General features: G+C 34.4%; 1 protein-coding gene across 16 annotated transcripts in view; it reads left to right on the top strand.

Annotated features, from left to right (window-relative positions):
• Positions 1-19,634, top strand: part of VPS13B (vacuolar protein sorting 13 homolog B) — a 765,850-nt gene that overhangs the window by 209,783 nt on the left and 536,433 nt on the right. The gene's annotated exons all lie outside the window — the stretch shown is intronic.

Raw genomic sequence — 19,634 nt, 5'->3', positions numbered from 1 at the left:
CTTTAATGTGTCAAAATTAAGTTAGCTTTTTAGTGTGGTTACAGAAATTTTTTAATTGTACGTTGCTCAGGAGAAAAAACAGACACGAAGACATGCCATATAGCCTTCTGTTTTATTCCCCTGGATTGATGTATTCAACTAGTTTTCAACTATTACTGTGCAAACCTTGTTCAAGGATTGTGTCTCACCATTTGTATTCCAAATACAGTTAGTTCACATACATGTGTTATATATTTATTAAGAAAGTTCACCATCTTAAAAAGATTTTTTCATTTGAGTTGTTGAATTAAGTGAGTATGTTATTTAGGGCAGGGAAAAAAAAATAAAGCACTCAGGCAGGTTGCTGACTGCAGTCCAAATGGCTGATCAGAGAGTCTTTATATGCATTGGTAACGTGTTGTGCAATATAAGCTGAAATATATTCCACAAGGGAGGAAAACGGAATAGGTTACATACGCTGTTCCTAAGTGCAATGAATGTAAAACTCCATTACTCACTTTAGGCAGGTGCTTTTTATATGAGGCTTTAAAGAAATATAAAACTGCTGGTGAAATGATTGGTTTGTACAGACACCACTTAGCTTCTAGTGCTTTGACCAGATAAAGAGGCTAAAAGTATTCCTGCAAACATTTCTTGAATGAGTCAGGGATTGAAGGTTAATATTCTCTTGGTGTAATAACCTGTCAGTATAACTATTATATAGTATATGAAATTTGTCTCTGACTTGCTTATGAAAAATTACTTTCAGGGACACAGGAATAATTTTCTAGTTTTTCTTTTTATCTAGTTAATGATAAAGAAATGCCACTTACCAAACTGATTTTTAAAGATACATGTGTGTATTTAAAAGTATTTTCAAAGAACTTCTTAAAGTAATATTTCATTGTAGTTTTTAGTGTTTGTTCTTCAAGAACTATAGAGTATTTTATAGGCATTAAATTTTGATAAACCTTTGGAATGTAAAATAACTCTTTTTAGGATAGCTCTACAACAAATTGATGAACATCATGAACGATTAGAAAGTATATTAATTAGTCCATAAAGATTTATAGTGATTCCACCTACACATACAAATGCCTGTATTTCTCTTCCCTTCAGCTCTTAGAAGAAGCACCTGTTAATAGTTTAAACACTGAACATTCTTCCATAAATGAATTTTCATAAACATGAAGTAAAAGGGAGGTAAAGGGTAATAAATAGGTATTTTTCAAATTTCTTTTAGGTTTTAAATATGTGAGCCAGTGGGTTTTCTTGTTAAACCCTCCCTAGGTGGATGGATTGATTTTTCTCTCCTCTCTTTCTCTGTATTTTTGAGGTAAAATTCACATAACATACGATTAACAATTTTAAAGTGTACAATTCAGTGGTATTTAGTGTATTTACAATGTGGTGAACCTTTCATTCCCTGAAAACACCTTATACCTTTTAAGTAGTCACTCCCCAGTCTCCCCTCTGCCTCATTCCCTGATAACCTCTAATCTGCTTTCTGTTTCTATGAATTTGCCTATTCTGGACATACCATGTAAAAGGAATCATATAATATGTGATGTTTAAGTTGTTGTGTGTATAAATAGTTCAGTTTTATTGATGCATCGTATTCCATGGTATGGATTTATCACAGTTTGTTTATCCATTTATCTGTTGAAGGACATGTGGGTTGTTCCCAGCTTTTTTCCTTTCTCATCTGTACCTCTTATTTCTCTTTCTTGTCTTATTGCTCTAGGTAGAACTTCCAGCATTATGTTGAATGACAGCGATGAAAGCTGACATCCTCGGCTTTGTACCAATCTTTGCGTGAAGGCATTCAGTTTTGCACCATTAACTAGCTTTAGGTATTTCGTAGATCCTCTTTCTCATGTTAAGGAAGTTCTTCTCTCTTCCTATTTCCCTGAAAGTGTTTACCATGAGTGGGTGTTGAATTTTGTCAAATGCATTTTCTATATCAATAGATATTGTTATGATTTTTCTTCTTTAGCCTGTTAATATGGTGGATTACATTGATCTTCCAATACTGAACTAAACATCTATTCCTGAAATAAATCCCACTTGGTCATGATTATTTATTTATAATTTATATTTATACACCCACAAACTCATTGCTGAATTCCATGTCTAATGTTTTGTTGAATATTTTCACATGTATATTAATGAGGAATATTTGTGTATAGTTTTCCTTTTTTTGCAATGTCTTTGTTTTGGAATCAGGGTAATTCTAGCTTCATACAATGAAATGGGAAGTGTTTCCTCTCATTCTTAGTTTTGGAAGAGATTGTTTAGAAGGGATATTAATTCCTCTTCAAAGATTTGATGCAACTTTCTATCTGTCCCTGGATTTACCTTTTGGGAATGTTTTTGTTGTTTTCTTGACTTATTGATCCATATCATCAAAGTTGTCATATTCTGTGTGCAGAATTGTTTGTATTATTTTCTCATTAACCTTTTGATGTTTGCAGTCTGTAGTGATATCCCGTTTCATTCCTGATTTGGCAATTTATGGTCCCTCTCTCTCTTTTTTTTTCCCCTTTGTTAGCCTTGCTGAAGGTTTTCAATTTAAATTATTTTTAAAAAACCAGATTAAATAAACTTCATTGATTTCTGCTATCTTTATTATATCCTTCCTCTGATTGCTTTGGGTTTATCTTTCTCTTCTTATCTATGTTTCTGAGGTGAGAACCTAGATTATTGACTTCAGACTTTTACTTTTTCCAGTGTGTACGTTTAGTGCTATAAAATTTCCTCTCTGTACTGCTTTAGTTGCGTTTCACAAATTTTGATGTTGTATTTTCATACAGTTCAGTGTATGTTTTTAATTTTTCTTGAGTGTTCCTCTTTGACTTGTGGAATACTTAGATCTGCTTAATTTCCAAGTAATTGGAGATTTCCCTATTATTCTTTTCTTATTGATTTCTAATTTGAATCAGCTGTGGTCAGAGAAGAAACTGTTGACTTCAATTCTTTGAATTTGTTGAGATTCATTTATGGCTCAGAATATCATGGTCTATCTTACTGTAGGCACTTGAAAAGAATGTTTTTTCTTTTGTTGTTCTGTCATATCATGAAGAGCTTATTGATTGGTAGTGTTTTTGCCATCTTCTAAATCTTTGTTGATATTCTTCTAGTTATTCTGTCAGTTGTTATGAGAGGTGTTGAAGTCTCCAATTAGAATTGTGGATTTATTTATTTCTCTTTTTATCAGTTTTATACAGTTTTTGCAGCTATGTTAGTTTCATTTACACTTAGCACTGCTGTGTCTTTTTGGAGTATCTACTCTGGTAATTTTTTTTTTTTTTCTCTCTTAAGTCTACTTTATCTGAGGTTAATGTAAGCATTCCTGCTTTTTTTTAAAACATTGAGATTAAATTCACACACATTAATTCATACACAGCATTTACCATTTAGCCATTTTAAAGTGTGCAACTCAGAAGTTTTTATTATATTCATAAAGTTGTGCAGCCATCACCACTGTCTAGTTTTAGAACATATTTTATCACCTAAAAAGAAACCCCATATTCTTTTAGCAGTAACTCCCCATTTCCACTTAACTCCAACCCCTGGCAACTACTGATTTTTGTATCCTTATGGATTTACCTATTCTCAGTATTTCCTATTAGTGGAATCATACAATATGTGACCTTTTCCATCTGACTTATTTCACTTAGCGTTATGTTTTCAAGGGTCATCCATATCGTGGCATGTATCAGTACTTCATTTCTTTTTATAGCTGAATAATACTCTGTAATGTACTACATTTTGTTTGTCTGTTCATCAGTTGGTAGACATTTGAGTTGTTTCCACTTTTTGACTATTAAGAACAATGCTGTTATGGGAACGTCCTTGTGCAAGCTTTTGTGTGGACATATGTTTTCAGTTCTCTTGTGTATTTACCTAGGAGTGGAATTGCTGGATCATATGTTATCTCATTGTTTAACTTTTTGAGGAATTACCAAATTGTTTTCCATAGCAGCTGCACCACTTTACATTCCCACCATCAACGTAGGAGTGTCAATATTTCTCCACATCCTTGCCAATACTTCTTATTGTCTCTCTTTTTTAAATAGCCATCTAACTGTGTGAAGTGGTGTCTCACTATGTTCTGCTTTCTTTTGAGTAATATTTGTATGATCTACCTTTTTCTATTCTTTTACTTTCAACTTGCTTACCTCATCTTCGAAGTGAGTTTTTTGTAGATAGCATATGGTTGGATCATATTTAATCCAGTCTGCAATCTTGTCTTTTAATTGCTAGATTTAGATCATTTACATTTAATGTAGCTATTGGTTGGTTAGGCCTTAAGTCTGCCATTTTAGTTTTTAGGTTTTGCTTTCTGTTTGATCACTCTGTTTTTAGTGTCTTTATTTTTCTGCCTTTCGGTTACTTGAACATTATTTAGAATTCCATTTCAATTTATGTGTAGTTATTTTGAGTGTATCTTGTTGTGAAACTTTTTTTAGTGGTTGTTTTGGGTTTACATTTCATATATCTAACTTATTATAGTCTACTGGTATCATCATTTTTCTAGTTCAACTGATGTGTAGAAAGCATACTTATCTTTGTTTCTTAACCCTCTCCTGTTTATAATATAGTTGTCTTAAATATTGAGAACCACATCAGGTATGAATTTTGCTTCAACATGAAACATACTTTAGAAAACTCAATAAAAGAATAAAAGTCTATTATGTATATACTATTTTTGCTTATTGTATTCTTTCTTTTTTCCTAATATTCCACAGTTCCTTATTTTAATTCTTTTTGTTTGGAGAACTTACTTTATTCTTTTAGGGAAGGTCTACTAGTTACAAATTTTCTATGTTTCCCTTCATTTGATAATGTCTGGTTTTCCCCTTCAATCCTGAAGGATATTTTCAGCAGTTGAAAAATGTTGTGCCACTTCCTACTAGACTTTATGGTTTCAAATTTAAAAGATCTGCTGTCATTTGAATTGTTTTTCCTCTGTGAGTAAGGTGTCATTTCTCCTCTACTCCTTTAAGATTTTTTCTCTGTCTTTAGTTTTTAGAAGTTTATCTATGATGTGTTTTGATTTCTTTGATTAATCTGGGGTTAGCTCAACTTCTGAATTTTCAGGTTTATATCTTTTGCCGAATTCAAGAAGTTTTTTGCAGTTATTTCTTCATGTACTTTTTTCAGCCCCACCTTTCTCCTTTCCTTCTGGGACTCTGATAACTTGAATGTTAGATCTTTTGTTACGGTCCTACAGGTACTTGAGATTCTGTTTTGTTTTTTTTTTTCTTTCTTTCTATTTTCTGTATAGTTCAGATTGGATAATTTCTATTGTGCTGTCTTCCAGTTTACTGATTCTTTTTTTATCTTCTCTGTTCAGATGTTGAACCCATTCATTGAGTTCTTATTTCTGTTATTGCATTTTCCCAATTCTAAAATTTCTATTTGAATCCTTTTTTGTCATCATTCCTGCCTGCCTGCCTGCCTTCCTTCCTTCCTTTGCTAAATTATTATTTTCATTTGTTTCAGGCATGCTTATAATTGCTCGTAGAAACACTTTTATGATGGCGTTTTAAAAGTCTTTGTCAAATAGTTCTAACATCTCTGTCATCTCAGTGGCATATATTAAGTGTCTTTTTCATTCACTTTGGGATCTTGGTTTTTGGTATGACAATTGATTTTTGACTGGAACCTGAAAATTTGGATATTGTTTCCTGAGACTCTAGATCTTATTTAAACTGTCTGTTTTGTATGGCTTCATCTGATAATGCTCCAACTGTGGAAGGGGACATGCTCCCTTGCTACTGCCTGGTGGAGGTAGAAGTCCAGGTTTTCCATTTGGCTTCCATTGGTATCTAAGGGTGGTGGTGGGGGGACCCTGTAACTTCTGGCCCAAGGTGGGAATTCTAGCTCTCATTTAGACCTCCAGTGGTAACTCCCTGGCTTGGAGTGGTTGGATTACCAGGGCTCATTACTGCTCACCATGAGGTCTCTACTGACACCACGGTGGTGATGGTAGGGTGGCTCATTATTGCTGAAGGTTGGTGAAGATCCTGACTCTCTACTAGGCCTTCTTTGACACTACTCTGGAAGGTTGAGGGGTGCCTTCTTAATGCTGGGTTGGGTTGGGTTGGGTTGGAAGTCCAGGTTCCCTATTAAGCCTTCTTTTACACTACCCAGGTTAAGGCACTGGGTTTCCTTGTTAGAACATGTTGAAAGTAGAAGTCTAGTTGACCTTCACTAATGTTGGTGGGAGTTGGGACCACAGTTTTTTCTGTGGCATTTGCCTGGAGTAGAGCAGTTATTGTCTAAGAGTTTTTTGTCTTGCTGTTGGGATGCTTTTTATTCAGGTTCTTTGGCTAGGGAGAATAGGCTTTTGTTAGGACTTTTTATGTCTGTACCTGTTGCCCTTTCTGGGTTGCTGGCTTCTTCAGCTTCAAGTCTGGAATATGTGAGGCAAAAACAAAGCCTATGCACGTTACCACCGTGTCTTTCTTTGGCTCCTGAGGTCCCTAACTGGTCTGCCTTCTTCTTTCCACCTTTCAGAGTCTTCTTATTTTTGTTTTGTATATAACATTGGGGTTTCAGTTGTACTTAGCATGAGAAATAGGGAAAAATCTACCCTGACTTTCTGGAAGTGGAACTTGTTTATTTCTGTAATGAACAAAGAAAAAGTGTCTTTAAAAATCTTAATTACGTTTCTTTTTTGGTTAGAATAAGGGTGAATGTGACCTTGAGTTGATGCTGTTATTTCTTAGCTTAACCATACCTAAGCTACCTGATAGGATATTTTACTCTGAATTTGGCAGTAGTAATGTTTGTCCTGTAGGGATGTGACCTGCACTGATTCGTGAATAATTTAGAGCTCAATTTATGTATAGATTGGATTATCATTTCTGTTTTTTCTCTCCTTGTACATTTAAAAAAAAAATATTTCTTAGACTCCTGAGATCTTCTACCATTTAATTTGTATAGTATTTGGGTTATTTATTGGAAAGCTTAGTGTTATTTGTAAATTTATATATTAACCATATTTATCTTCTTTCCTTTCACTTATAAGTTTGGATATATATGCCAGAAATAGGGGGATTTTGTTGTTGCCTTTGGAGTCTACCTACGATTGTTATAGAGTATAATTTGTTTGTAGTCTTTAATGTGAAACCTTATTATATGATGGTATTAAAGCTTCCAGACTTACTAGTAAGTCAATATTTAGATTATATATGAAGTTTTATAAAATTTCCAATTTCTACATTAATGCCAATTTCTATATAATTTCTATTATTTTTCCATGTGTAGTTTTCATAGTTGTAACCATATTGCATGTACCATCTGATGTTCTATTGTTGTTTGATTTAACATTTCTTATAGATACATTTTATATACTTTTACATAAACATCAAGTAACATAGGTTTTTATTAATAATGAGATATTGATATTTTATAATGCACTTAACCATTCTCCTCTTCTGACATTTAAAGTATTTTCTGATTTTTGCTGCTAATTAATATTGCTGTAAAGCATTTTTCCTTCTTTTTAGTTATTTCTTTGAGATAAATTCCCAGGACTGAGTTACTTGGTTATGGATTATAAACTTAAAAAAAATAATGTATAGATGTATTGTTCTCTCACATCATTCCATGAATATTCAATGCAACTGGTAATGAAGGAAAATGGTTATTTTAATAAAACCTCAATAACTTTGAATGTTGTTTGTTGCTTAAATTTCCAGTTTTTCTTTAGCTCACTTTTGTTTAGTTATAGCAAAATTGATCTTTTGTCATACATCTTTTTATTATTTGTATCTCCTCTTAGGTGAATTTTCTTTTGTATTCTTTACCATTTACTGATTCATGGATTTATTTATTCATTCAACTAGATTGTGGATTTCATGAGAGAAGAGCTTGAATTGGTCTTGTTTACCCCTATAACCCTAGACTGTGCTTGGTATATAGTAGTGTATAGTAAAAACATAATGAATCAGTGAGTGAATGAATGAGACATGGGAGTCAAAATTTAGTGTATGCATAAGGAACCATTAGTAGATGATCATCCTTAGGTGATGCAGACAAAAACTTGCATCCTCAAGCCAGGGTGATTGCCCTTCTCAGTGAGAGACAGTCCAGAGTTATATGTGGTAGGCCTTTGATTTTGTCCTTGGAGGTCAGTGATTGAAGTAGCAAGAATGAATCTTGGTTGCATGCAGTCACAGTTCTTATAGTAAAAGAATGCTTGTCAAGAGTCAAGGTTTCATAGTGGTTAGATTTTACTTTGTGGTAGAATTGAGAATGCCTTAGGGCGGAATTAAACTAAGGAAAGAAGAATGATCTTGTCCTATGCAGAGGGAGTGAATGTTATATTTATTTTTATTCTGGTGTGCCCTTTACCAACTCCCTCTACACACACACACACACACACACACACTTGAGTTTCCTTAATTTAAAAGATAGTTTTGTCCTTACTGTGATGTCTTTTTTACTTTGCTAGCTAATCATTTAGCATCCTTATTCACATTTAAATTTTTTATTAAAAAATCTTTGACACAGTTTCCCTCTTATGTTTACAATAAGCTTTTAAAAACAGTTTCTAGTCTTCCTGTGTGATATTTTTAAATGATCTCATTTCCTTTTTGCCCTCATGCCTACATGGTTTGTTTTTTTCTTAATTTAATGCCCAAGAGTGATGGCTTCCTCTCCCCTTTACTCACTTTGACTGTCAGAATATGGAGTTTAATATGACTTTTACATAGTAGCCCTTCTTTAGATATTTCCACCAGTGGTTATTAATGAGAATTTTTTTTTTTAAATTTATTTATTTTTGGCTGCGTTGGGTCTTTGTTGCTGTGCACGAGCTTTCTCTAGTTGCGGTGAGAGGGGGCTACTCTTCGTTCCGGTGCACAGGCTTCTCATTGTGGCGGCTTCTCTTGTTGCGGAGCATGGGCTCTAGGCATGTGGGCTTCAGTAGTTGTGGCTCGCAGGCTCTAGAGCGCAGGCTCAGTAGTTGTGGCGCACGGGCTTAGTTGCTTCGTGGCATGTGGGATCTTCCTGGACCGGGGCTTGAACCAGTGTTCCCTGCATTGGCAGGCGGATTCTTAATATTAATGAGAATTTATTTTTATGTATTTCCTTCTCATATGTGTTGTGAAATACCTAATCCAAGAAGCAGGTATTTTTTTTTTAAGCATTTTACTCTATTATCCTAAGTGTTATTTTCTTTTTAAGTTCATGTATGGGTACAATACTGAATGATCTTAACTAGTAATTGGGTGTTATTTATTATTTCAACTAAGAACTTCTATGTATAGAAAAACCCAATCTAATAATGCATGACTTTATTATTTGTATCATAAAGTAGTAATTAATTATTTGTTATCAGACATTATAGCTCTAGAGGCTAGGGGGAGATATAAAAGGTTTCAAAAGTTATTCTTGCAGTATCAATTTATAAATAAAATGTAATTAAATATAAATTAATTTTTCTCATCTTTCACTAAAGTCATTAACTGACTTTACCTAGTCCATATTTTTTCTATCATAGGTACAGAAACATAATGACTGCTTCATTTAATTACTGTAATTTTTCTTTGCCTTTAACAAAATACTGATGGTATGTGACAATATTGCTCCCTTGAAAGGCCACTTTTCCTTTCCGTATCCCATTATACAGTCTTTAATCTCCTACACTGCAGCTGATCATTGGTTTTTAAAGCTTAAAGAAATCTTAGTTGTAATCAAATACTACCACTCTTTTTTGTTTTCTTCAGATGAGGAAACTGAGCCACAGAGATTTTGAATCTAAGATTACACAGTTATTTGGTGGCAGAGTTTATACTAGAATAAAAGTGTAGTGATTAGTGTATCATTTAGTAAACTGCCTTATTACTCCTTAATGTATATAAACTGAACTTCCCCGATAAGCTTGTGTTGTTTGTAGTAATAGTAACAGTGAGAATATACTAGCTAACATTTAGTGAATACTTACATGCCAGATGCTCTGGTAACCACCATCCACTTATCATTTCGGGGCTTAGGATTATTCTGTAAGGTAGCTGGTGAATTATACCCACTTTACAGTTATGGAAACAAAGTAGTTAAACTAGTACATTTTGGGATTTATAATGTGTTTAATGTCTCTGCATAACCTGCAGTGTTTAACCTCAAAAAATACTTGTTACTTCCTCATCTATCATGGATGAAATCCTAGGGAGAAAAAATTCAATTACGAGGTATGTTTACTTAAGAAACGTATAGCATAGTGTGATGTGACTTTTGTGCCTGGTAGCATGGTATGCTAATTAACCTGAAATCCTTTCCTTTACGAACACCCATGCTGGATAATGTATAACACATATAATGCTAAGTGAACTGCTGAACCTGCAAGAAAAAAAAAAAAAAAGTTCCCAAACAAGGAGGAAACGAAAAACCAGAGTAGGAAGCAGGTATTCATGCTTTGACTGTCCTAATGGGCTGTGGCAACCTCAGTTACCAGTGGGTTTGGCTTTTAATCACCAGAACGGGGTGGGGACAAGAAAGGAGGAATTGGGACGTGATTTCCATTTCCCTAAGCTCATAACTTCTAAGGACTAGTGGAAAGATGGACTGTTTTAAAACTCTGCCCCACTCTCGTTTTAACAAAGAAGCTTCTTTGTTTTGGCCTTGATGGGGAAGATGGAGGGTGCTTTCCCTGAGAATTTGTAACCACAGTCCTGTCAGCACTCAGATTTTAATTTCTTCATGGTCTAGGAACCATCAAACCAATAAGTTAACTTAAAATGTGATCCTGGGTGGACTGGTTACATCTCTGGGTATCTAATAGTAAACACAAATATTTGCTTTGGCAAATACCCTTAATTCTGGCAGTGTGTTTAAAAAAGAAAGCCTTTTGAAATGTAAGCCCAGAATCCCAAGTTACTAACGACTTGAAAATAATCCCCCAAGAGCACAGACCTCCAATGGCCAATATAGACTCCTAGAATTTCAGTAATATAATAACTGGAAAAAGAGTATAAAATTACTAAGTTTAAAATTATTAAAGAAGTAAAAGATGGAGTTGAAAATAGGAGGGAGGCATAGATATTGTTAATAAGGACTAGAGAATTAAAAAAATGGAAGGTCAGAAGTCACTGAATGAATGATGTAGATTAGACATAGCTACAGACACTAGTTGTGAACTTAAAGGTGGATGTAAAGAAATTATCCAGAATGCAGCACTGAAAATAGAGATGAAAATGTGAAATACTAGTCAATAGATCTGGTCACTAGAATGAGAGGATTCTGTATAGGTCTAATAAGACTCTCAGAAAGAGAAACTAGGAGAGAGGCACTATTTAGAGACTTCTTTTTTACCGCACAAAATTGATGCAAGATGTGAATCTTCAGATTTAAGAATCATAAATCCCGAACAGGAAAAATAAACCTAAATTTCTAAGTAGATACGTTGTGGTGAAACCCCAGTGTGCTAAAGACAAGCATAAATCTTTAAAAGCAGCCTAAGGGAAAAGAAAATAATGATATGATCTGCCAACATTAATGTTAGTTTTTTAGTTTCCACACTTGGTAGTGAAGACGTCAAGGATAAAGAAAATTCTTTGTTCTTGAACATCTGTTATAATTGAGGTACTTTGGTAAGCTATCTGGAATTCTCTTCTTTTAAGCCCATGAAGTCTAAATGAGTTACTGAAGTCTTCTTGTTAGACTATGTCCAGAAGTTGTAAGTTCTTCAGTATTCTAACCAGGCTCTGCCCCCTTCCACATGAAAAGATTTATTTTTCTAGTTCCTTATAGCCAGAAATGTCTAAATTCCCTCACCTGTAATCGTAGCACAAAGTTAAGTAATCTTGAAGAAGAGCAGGTTAATTCTTATTGATACTGCAAGTTAGTTTTCGAGGAATGTACGTGGCTAGTATGACAGTGACATGTAGGATCGAGATTCTGATTCATGGAATTTTAGAGTTAGAAGCAGACTTTATTTTGTTAATATTTACATTAAGAGTTATGTCATAAACTAGGTGGCAGAATATATTGTTTTAAGTTAGGGCACCTTTTTCATCATTCTGTCAGTATGAAGCTGAGTCTTTACTTGCCAAATGTTTATTTGCCATTGTTGATGTTAAAAAAAGACTGAGAGAACCAGATTTGTACATACTTAGTAAATGCCTGTTGACTCTCTTTTTGCTGGAAACTACAGCAGAATGGACAGGGATTGCGGTGAGGGTGGGACAATGAAAAGTAAGCTCTTGCTATAGAAGACTTTGTGTTTTGTTACTTGTGAATATGTTCCTTGTGATAGTTCAATTCTATCACCTAATTATCACTGTGAGCTATACTTTTGAGATTACTTTTTGTTTTCTGTCATTTAATTGGTTATAGTTCAATGGTTATATTTTATATTCTGTTCAAAATATTAAGTGATTTTTACCCAAATATTTTGGTTTAGCCCTAGGCTGTCACTTCATCTGCTTTTCCATGTTAAAAACAATAAAATCATTATCATCAACAACAATAACAAAACAACCACTACCTTTTAAAGTTTGCTGTCTCCTGTTTGCATGTCTTATCACAGGAGGTCATTTGCAGTCTTTGTCACCTATTGAGCCTCGGAACTAACCAGCTTTCTTGGTCCACCTATATGTTCTTGCCTGCCCAGCCGCTCTTGTTAAGACTTCCACCTTCTTCTCATGTGATAAATCTTCCTCTCCTTTTGCTTTCTCCTTTTATTCTTCCCCTGAAATGATAATGCTTCGTTTTTACTACAATATCAACCATTTAGAAGCTCTTTGCTATTGCTATTTTGTATAACGTTCCCTAATAACTCTACTCCTTCAATGCGTATTTTAAAGGAATTTACCTCTTCCCTTTACGGAAACCTTTACTATTGGTTCACTATCCTATGATTGTATTATTTTTGTGTATCTAGAATGCGTCCTGGCTGCTTGAATGTCCTGAATGACCTTTTGTTTTATTTTATTAAATTATAGTTTTGTAAAGCTTGTAACAAAAAGGGCAGTTCTGTGGGCCCTTATAATCTTCACTGGTTTTTTAAGGGCAGTCATTTTTGGCTCATTCTTAGATATTTACCTCTAAATTTCTAAATAAAATGCTTATATTGAAATTTTCTTATTTTTCATGTTTAGATATTGTAAACATACTTTCTACTACAACAACCTTAATGCCTTAAAACAACATAAGTTCATTTTATTACAGTTCTGTAGTTTAAAGTCTAAAATGAGTCTCACTAAAATCAAGGTGTCAGCAGGGCTGTGTTCCTCTTGAAGCCTCTAGGAGAGAATCCGTTTCCTCGCTTTTTCCACCTTCTGTAGGCCACCAGCATTCCTTGGTCTGTGGCCCTCATCCCTCATCTTCAAAGCCAGAAGATTTCTGTGGTAGAGCTTCTGTCATGACATGTCTTTCTCTGACTCTCTTCTTCTGCCTTCCTCTTTCATTTTTAAGAACCCTGATGATTATATTGGTTCTACCTGGGTAGTATGGGATAATCTTCGTATTTCAAATTAGCTTATTAGCAACCTTAATTCTGTTTGCGCCTTAATATTCCTTTGCCATGTTAAGAACATATTCCCAGGTTCTGGGATTAGGATATGGGCATCTTGAGTGAGGGCGTTATGGCATTATTTCGCCTACTAAGAGGATTTAGCTTTTATGGCCAATACTCGCTGTCTGTATCTCTGTTCTTCTTTTCTCCTAAGTCATCTAATTATATCACAGCTTTTGCTTAAATATATATTCAGTATTAATATATTATGACCATGTATGTATGAATTATAGTATACTACCTTTAAATGTTTTTTCTTATGCAGCTTTTATCCTTGGAGTTAATAACTGCCTTTTTTTGTTTCATTAGTGTTCCATGTACTTAATATGAATTCCCCCAAATTCTTAGAGAAGCATGTCTTCTCTCAGAATGTTCAGATGCATTAGATAATTAGTTTTAATTTTTAAAGTACTTTATACCTTATTTATTTATTTATTTAGGCAGTGCCGGGTCTTAGTTGCAGCATGCGGGATCTTTAGTTGCAGCATGTGGACTCTTAGTTGCAGCACGCATGTGGGATCTAGTTCCTCGAGTAGGGATCGAACCCAGGCCTCTGCCCTGGGAGCGCGGAGTCTTACCCACTGGACCACCAGGGAAGTCCCTAGTTTTAATTTTTGTAGTCATTATTCTTTTAGTGTACTTTCCTCCTGTTTCCATCTCTGTTTCCTTCTGAACCTGCTACAGATGTCTTGAAGTTTCCTTTTATCATTGTCCTGGAAATTCCCTTTTCTCTTATATTGGATCCCCTGTTTCTTGGATCACATATATTATTCTTTCCTGATTTATTCCTCTTTTTGGTAGAGCACAGTTCTGTAGCTGTCTTTCTAGCAAAGGAAGTAAACTTCTTTCAGATATGGCATGTTTGAGTGAATCTTTATTCTGCCTTCATATGTGAAGGTAGTTTGGGTGTATATGTAGATTTGTAGGTTGGGAATGATTTTTCTACAGACTTTAAAAAGCATTGCTTTGTTGTCTTCTTGTTTCCAGTGTTGCTGTTGAGAAGTTTGATGCCATTCTAATTGTATGTAGTATGTTTATGTATTAACATTTTTCTGTTTTTATGCATCTGTTTCTTTTCTATCTCAGAAACTTTTAGGAGCTTCTCTCTTTACCCCTGATATTTGTTTTTTCATTTGTTGCACTGGATACGTGGTGCAACCTGTTAATTTGAAACTCATGTACTTCATTTGGGGAGACCTTGTTGAATTATTTCTTTGATTATTTTCTCCGTTTTGTTTTAATAGTTCTTCCTAGAACTTTTGGTTTTCAGATATTTGATTGTTTATGCTGATCCTTTCATTTATTGGTCATTTGGCCCATTTTCAGTCTCTTTGGATTTTTTGTTTTAATTTATGTGGTAGATTTCCTCACCTTTATTTTCTTATTATATTAATTTAAGGAGAATTAACATCATGTTTTTAATTCCTAATGGCTATTTTTTGTTCTTTGAAAAGTTCAGCTAAACATGCTGTTCTTGTTCTAGTGTCTTCTGTACTCCCTCCAAGGATAGCAGCAGCAGCAGCAGCAGTAGTAGTAGTAGTAGTAAGTATAATACAATAATGTAATTATTATTACCTAAGTTTTCTGTTCCCAGCATTGTCTTTTTACCCCAAGTTCCTTTTCTGTGTTTGTTGTTTATCTCTCCTTTTCATGTTAGTGATTTATACCTAGTTTCTGATGAGCCCTCATATTGTAGAATAAAATACTAAATAACTAATTGGGAACTTGTGTGTGAGGTTGGAGCTTATTGAATGGCTGGTGTTATTGTAGGGGAATTGCACACTTACTCATTTTTGTTGTTGTTGTTTGGGGATAATCAGTTATCAGTATCTCTGGTTCCTTTTTCGTGGACTGGCCAGTTTTCAAAGATAGAAAACCTTCCATTTCTTTCCTGCAGGTTGTAACTCTGGCATTCAGTGTCCTTAGAGAGTAAAAGAAAAGGAGATTTCATTATTTAGTACATCTATTTTATATATATTTTTAGACAATCTCCCATTTTTAGCATGCAACCTTTTCCTTGGTATTATTCCTTAGTTCAAAGTCCTTCTGGTTCAACCTCTCCAGCGTGAACCCTTCAGTCTTTTGCCAGGATGAGTGTGGGGTAGTTGTGTGGCTTCACCAATTAAAACAAAGGATGTGTGGTTATTAGATAGACTTTCAGTCACTGCTCATCTTTTTAGCCTTATCTGCATTCCTGCCCTCTGAACTGCCTGGCTTCTTTAATTCTTATCTTTCCAGGGCTTATTGCAGATCAACTTGCTTCTTAGTTTAATAACCCACGGGCACTTTTCTCTAAGTCATCTTGTTGTTACTTGTTCATCAGCATCCATCTTCTGAAATTTTGATGACAGTTCTTGCCTCTTTGAAAGTTGCACATATAGTGCTTATCTTTTCATTTTCATTTCTTTGTTGGTTTAGGCCCGTAAAAATAAGGAGGAAACAGAGGTAAACTTACATATGGCTTGACTCCTTAATGTTTTACTTCCACACAGATATACAGGTCATTCTCATTATTTCATCTTCTGATTTATAGATGATAATTATAAGAGTGATCGTAAGTTGATTACTGAACACGGTGGGGGGGGTTAACGTGTCTGTGAGGCCAGGAGAATTATGTTGGGCAAGAAAGGCGGTGTAAAAAGAATCTGAACTAAGGGTGCACCACAGGACTAAGAATGTGTGTTCAGAGTTAATATTTTTCAGAAAAATACTCTAAGGAGAAAAAGTAACAGTGCATTATTTTATATTAAATTGTATTACAAAAATTCACTATTATTTTTAGATTATTCCATTGAAAGTGTATACCATGTAAAGTTGTATTTCAATTGCAGTGCCTTAGGGAGTCCCTCTTCCCTTCCTCTAGTAGAATATGACAGCAATATTTGAGTAAATCCACATGAGAGTGCTTTGTAATACTTTGTAAAGTCATTATTTCAAATGTAAGGTATTGTCACTGTCTTTGTGATTTTCCTATTGACTCATGTCAGCTGACTGTACATCTTATCAAAATTTTGCACCTCTTCCCTAAATTAAGTTCTGTAAAAAGTTCAGCAGATTTCTCAGAGTTAAATACCTTGAACAATAACTGCAGTATTTTGGCCTCCACATGGAACAATAATAGTGTCTTGCCTTAAGCCACATAACTACTAGATATGTAATGCTACCTATATCTGAAGGCTTGCTTTTTCAGTTTCAGAGCTTTTGGTCTTTTTGTTTCACCATACTGCATTCCTAACAGGAGATTTCCTTTCACAGTTTCAGGAAGCTGCATTCATGTAGACAGAAAAAAGTGTGAATGGTGCCCTGAGTTGTGCAATGCCAAGACTCTGCTCCTTCCTACCTCCCTAGTGCTTATGTTTGGGGTGTTTTACAAATTTTGGTTTGATGGTAGAGTGGAAAGAAACCAAGTTTATTTTTAAATTATTTTTTATTAATACTTTTTCTTCTTTAGAGTAATTTTAGGTTCACAGCAAAGCTGAGAGGAAGGTATGAGGTTTTCCATATACTTTCTGCCTCCTTCTTGGTCTGCACAGCCTCTCCCAGTATTGACATCCCCTACCAGAGTGGCACATTTGTTAATGATTGATGGACCTACATTGACACATCATAATCACCCAAAGTCCATAATTTACATTACTGAGGTTATTTTTTACTAGCAGTTTTTCTCCATTGTTGAAGTCTATCAAAAGATGACTATAATTATCTTTTAAAAAATGTGAGCTTGAACCATTAAAAACAAATTGCTTTTTGAAAAAGTTTTCTTAAGGAGAAAGTATGCAGGATGTTTTAGTTACTAAAACAAGTTTAAACATATCTGAGAGGGACTTCCCTGGCAGTCTAGTGGCTAAGACTCCTCACTCCCAATGCAGGGGGCCCGAGTTTGATCCCTAGTCAGGGAACTAGATCCTGCATGCCACAACTAAGACCCAACGCAGCCAAGTAAACAAATAAATAAATATTTTTTAAAAAATCTGAGAAATGTAATGATCATAAAAAGTGAAATAATTTCTTGATAGTATTAGTCTAAACTAAGATGCTTTATATATGTATAAGTGATTCTTATCAGAAGAGGTTTCTGGCAACTTCTTCTGATAAGAGTCTTATATACGGCATGCATTAGATATTAACAAAGACGTATCATTTGAGATTCAAGATAGAGTCCTAAACTTGGTGTAAACTGTAAAAGAAGCAGCTTATAAAATAATTTTTTAAAAAGCCATTTTTGTCTATTCATATTTTTTTATTTTTGCATCTACCAGAACTAATTCAATCTTTTGGTTCTTAACACCATCAGTAATCCTTGAGAGAATCTTTGATTAGCTCTTGTCTGCTCATCACTATCTAGATTCTTTAAGTTTTTTAAAAAAATTGGCATAGAATGAGAGTCTGACTCTGGGGGCTTGAGAGTTAGAGGGGAGGGTATTATTCCATTTTGTATCCCTCTCATCACTTAACATAATGATTGGAGCAGCGTAAATTATCCACTGATTATAACTTCTGCATCCACAGTAGATGTTAAATATGCAGGGTAGCTCAGCTTCTTTTCTTATGAAGAGAAAAGTGAACCACGCCTGCCCACTTTCTGACTTGAGCCTGGGCAAAATCCTTATTTCTCTAAACCTTGGTTTTCCTGAATGTAAAGTGGAATAGTAATAGCTACCTTTTTTTTTTTCTTTTGAGATGAATAAAAATAACAAACTGGGCATAGTGCATGGCACTTAGTCATTGAATGTTAGGTGCTATAACCAGTAGTACTGCTACTACTGTTATTACTACTATGCTATGTTTACTTCGTATTGTGGGCATCATTTAACTTTCTGAAATACTGCTTCTTAAGTTTTTTGAGTCATAGATTTTGAGAATTTGATAAAAACTGATAAAATCATAGAAAAATGTATAAATACACAGCATTTAGACTCCTACTTTGAGGATAATAGGTACCACTGCAAATGGAAATAACACAGGTGGTGAATATTGGGGAAGAGCAACCAATTGATATATGTTTATATAACAGTCAAATAGGAATTAGTAAATTTATAGGTCCTTCTGAAGTAAAGATTACTATGTGAGAAGGTATTTCTCAAGATGATGTCCTTTAACCACTGGCAAACCATGTAGTGTGTTAGTTAAACTGCAGGTTCCTGGGCCACATCTCAGGAAGACTCTTGGAGGACTATGGGGCTTCTTGAATGCACCACAGTTTGAGATCAAAGATTTTAGAGTAATGTTTAATATATCTGTCATAAAAAGTTCATGATTTTCTTAATTATTCATACTTAGTTCTCCTTAAAGGAGTTTCAAATATGAAGGATAATATATATTTGATTGGAATGTGGAATGGGGAAAAGAAGGCCACTCTTCATGAATATAGGTGAAATGAGTGGTGAAGTTTTCTGTGATAGGATCAAATTGTGTTAAACACCTCAGCTCTTTCTCTCTGCTGTAGGACTGAGCAAAAATTACTTAATTCCTCTAAGCCGTTATAGCCCAGTTTGTAAAAATGAGGATAACAATAACATCTTTATCACAGCCCCGTTGTGAGGATTGAATGAGATGTGTGTATAACACATAGTAAGTCCTCCAGTAAATGTTAGTTGATTAGAGTTCATCATCATTATCATTATTTTAGTGGTTTGCAGTAATGTTAGTGTAATGTTCTTAAGGTTTCTCTGCCTTTTTAATTCTCACCTACCCTTCAGGGCCAAAATGAGTCTCTCCTTTTTGAATTAAGTTTTCCCTACCATTTATGTCATGGTATTTGTTCCCTTCTGTGCTTTTATGTTCTTCAGCTAGTAGCATATAGTAGAGATGTTAATATCCACTTTTTTTGTTAATTGATGTAGAATCCCTTTGGTTTCTTTTAGCTACACATGGGATGCCAATTTTGCTTATAAGCTATTGTATTTTAACTTAGGAGCTGTTCTGAGCTATCTTGTTTCTCTCTCTTCACCCCACCTGACCAAGATATTTTGAGGAGGCTGTTTACTCAGGAAGTTTCGTGCTTAAATTACATGTCTCTGCCTAAATGAAACTCATTTTATAAGTTAAATTTGTATCAAATTGAAAATCTTACTCTATATTCTAAAACCAAATATGATTTTTTAGTCTCCTGATTTTTAAACAAATA

Source organism: Balaenoptera borealis (genome assembly GCF_965194805.1).
Source record: "Balaenoptera borealis genome assembly, chromosome: 17".
Lineage (NCBI taxonomy): Eukaryota > Metazoa > Chordata > Mammalia > Artiodactyla > Balaenopteridae > Balaenoptera > Balaenoptera borealis.
This window is presented reverse-complemented; position numbering and strand designations above follow the sequence as displayed.